The sequence below is a fragment of the Otolemur garnettii genome, unplaced genomic scaffold (assembly GCF_000181295.1).
Source record: "Otolemur garnettii isolate 467f Iridium unplaced genomic scaffold, OtoGar3 scaffold00085, whole genome shotgun sequence".
NCBI classification, from domain to species: Eukaryota; Metazoa; Chordata; class Mammalia; order Primates; family Galagidae; genus Otolemur; species Otolemur garnettii.
The window spans coordinates 76,341-79,631 of record NW_003852480.1 but is presented as its reverse complement, the minus strand read 5'-3'; positions in this window follow the sequence as shown (position 1 = coordinate 79,631).

The following is a 3,291-nucleotide window of genomic DNA, read 5'->3' as shown; positions in this document are numbered from 1 at the left end:
TGGGACCACAGGCGCCCACCACAATGCCTGGCTATTTTTTTTTTCGGTTGCAGCCATCATTGTTGTTTGGTGGCTGGGGCTGTATTCGAACCTGCCACCTTAGATGTATGTGGCTGGCGCCTTAGCCACTTGAGCCACAGGCACCGAGCCCACATGCTGCACTTTTTACGTTAAAGGTCTGCTTTACTTTTTTAAAAGGTACAATCTAAGAACACATACACATAAATCTGTATATTAATATATTATTTATTAAAATGCTTACATGTATTAAAATATGAATAATTATATAATAACACATCACCGTTTAAATGCATTAGGAATGCTTTCGTTTAAATAGACTTTATGATAAATCTTTTATTAGCTCAAAGTCCTTTGATATAGTAAACAAATATGCTTTTTGGGGGGTGTATTTTTTGATGGGTATTATTTTTCAAATGTCAAGTTTCCTAAAAGGTATAATGTAAATTTAATAGGGAAGAAGTATCAGTTGGAAGGTTGTTTGGTCTTTTCTAATGCTCTGGACATTCCTCACCTGTCTCTGTCAGGGAATTCTGCAGCTGTCAGCACAGCTTAAACGCTGGGTTGGAACTAAAACTGAATAGTTGCATGTCTTTTATGTAGAATCTTGGTGATAACTCCCAGATCTCACAGCTTTCCTAAGTGTCAGATCTGAATATCAGAGTCCCTACTCCTGATCGCCTCCTAGATGCCCAAACAGTCAAACTGTGTGCCTGGAGCTCACAATAACTCACACTAGCTCACAGAAGCACAGAGGAGCCAATTGTTAAATACAGGCACAATTGAAGAGTAAATCTTAATACAGAGTTAAAATAAATCATATAAAAATCAGATATATCACATATGTCCAATCATTACTTTTAAATCAGTTTATTATTTTGACCTATACTCTTGGGGGTGACGCTCACGTACATAGTGGGTAAGCCACACAGTGACGTACTAAGGAGGACGGCTCCTCAACTCCATGTACAATGGTGTGCATGTTCATTTTCTTTCTTTCTTTTTTTAACTTTTTTATTAAGTCATAAATACATAGACCATGTATACCTTAATGCATGTATGGGGTACAATGTGCTGATTTTATACATAATCTGGAATGCTTATACTGAACTAATTAATATATCCTTCACCTCATTTACTTAATTATTGTGTTAGGATATTTATGCTCTATACTTAATAGATTTGACATGTACCCTTGCAATGTGCACCATAGAGTAGTCCTGCCATTGTTCATTTTCAAAATCGTCCATGTTAAAAGTAGTTGCACCAGGAAAATGGACAAATGGTACTGGAAAGGATATTTTTAATCCCCAGAAAGCCTGCTGTTAATGTTTAACCTGATATCTCTCCCTGTGATTGGCCTTTTTGCTCTGGGATTCATTCCCGCCCCTTCCCCTGATCTACAGTGTTTTGCAAAAGCACCATCTGTGAAATTCTTTTCCAGCTTTGTCATGTGGTTTCCAGCTGCTTTCAACCAGTGAGAAACAACTACAGAAAACTGTCAAGAAAAGAAAAGGAAATGCCCTCTGAAGATTCTGACAGCATAGCCTGTCCTCTGGATCTCTTGTCAGAGCCGTCGGCCTGCTTCCCCTTCACCCTGGTAACGTCGCCTCTTCTCTTTATCCCTCTAGACTTCTGAACATAGCAGCTCCCTACAGGTGCTAATCTGGGGAATTAGCAGAATTCAGAATCCGCAATTTGCCTTCTCAGCTCCTCAGAGATATATGACCAATTTTTCTGATAAAATGCTCCATATTTAAAAAAAAATTTAATTATTATTATCAGTCCATAATAGTTGTATATATTTACAGGGCATATGTGATGATTTGATATAGGCATCAAGTATGTAATGATCAAATTAGGATAATTGGGATATCCATCACCTCAAGTGTTGATCATTTCTTTTTGATAAGAACATTTTAATTCCACTCTTTCAGTCATTTTTACATATACCATAACTTACTGTTGATTATGGTCACTCTATTGTGGTGTCAAATATTGTTCATTGCCTGTATCTATCTAACTATAATTTGCCTACAATAACCAAACCTACTTTATGCCTCATTGCTGCAACACTTCCTAACCTCTGGGAACCATCATTATACTCTGTCTCTGTGAGATCAACTATTTTAATATTTAGCTCCCACGTGTGAGTGAGCATATACAAGGCTGATCTTTCTGTGCTTGGCTTATTTCACTTAACATTGTATTTTCCAATTCCATTGATGTAGCAAATAACAAGATTTTATTCATTTTGTTATTATTTTTCTTTTTAGATTACATTGTGTATATATACACATGTTCTTTATTCGTTAATCTCTTAATAGACACTTAGGTTGACTACAAATCTTGACTATTATGAATAGTGCTGCAGTAAACATGGGTGTCCAGATATTTTTTCAATACCCTGATTTCTTTCCTTTTCAATATGTACCTAACTGTTGTCCTATAGCAATGCTACTGATTTTTGTATGCTGACGTTGTATCCTGCTATTTTACGGAATTTCTTTATCAGTTGTAATAGTTTTGCATGGAGTCTTGAGGTTTCTCCAGATATATCATGTGCAAACAGAGATAATTTGATTTCATTCCCAGTTTTTTTCCCTTTTCTGATTGGTCTAGCTAGAACTTTAGCAGTATATCGAATAATAACAGTGGTGCAAGTGGGAATCTTGGTCTTGTGTTCTGAATCATAGAGGAAAGGTTTCCAGTTTTTTCCCCTTTCAGTAAAGGGGAAAGACACTACTATGTGTCTATAAAACGGCTTTAATCTTGTTGAGGTAAGTTCCTTCTACACCCAATTTTTATGAGAGTTTTTGTCATGAAGGGATATTGAATTGTATTGAATGCTTTTCAGCATCAATTGATCATATGGCTTTTGTACTTCATTCTGTTATATATTTCATGTTGATTCATTTCTGTATGTTGAATGATCCTTGCATTTCTGGATGAATCCTACTTAATAATTATAAATAATATTTTTAATGTATTGTTCAATTTTGTTTGCTTAACTTTTGTTAAGTTTTTACATCAGCAATATTGACTCTTGTTTTTGTTTTTGTTGTTGTTGTTGTTGCATTTTTGCTGGGTTTGGGTGATACATGCCTCATAAAATAAGTTTGGGAGTATTCCCTTCTCCTTAATTTTTTAGAATAATTTTGGTAAGTTTGGAAGTACTTTAAATGCATAGTAGAATTCAGCAGTGAAGTTTCCTGGGATTTTCTTTGAAAATTTGTTACTGCTTCTATGTTATTACTTGTTACTGGTTCACTT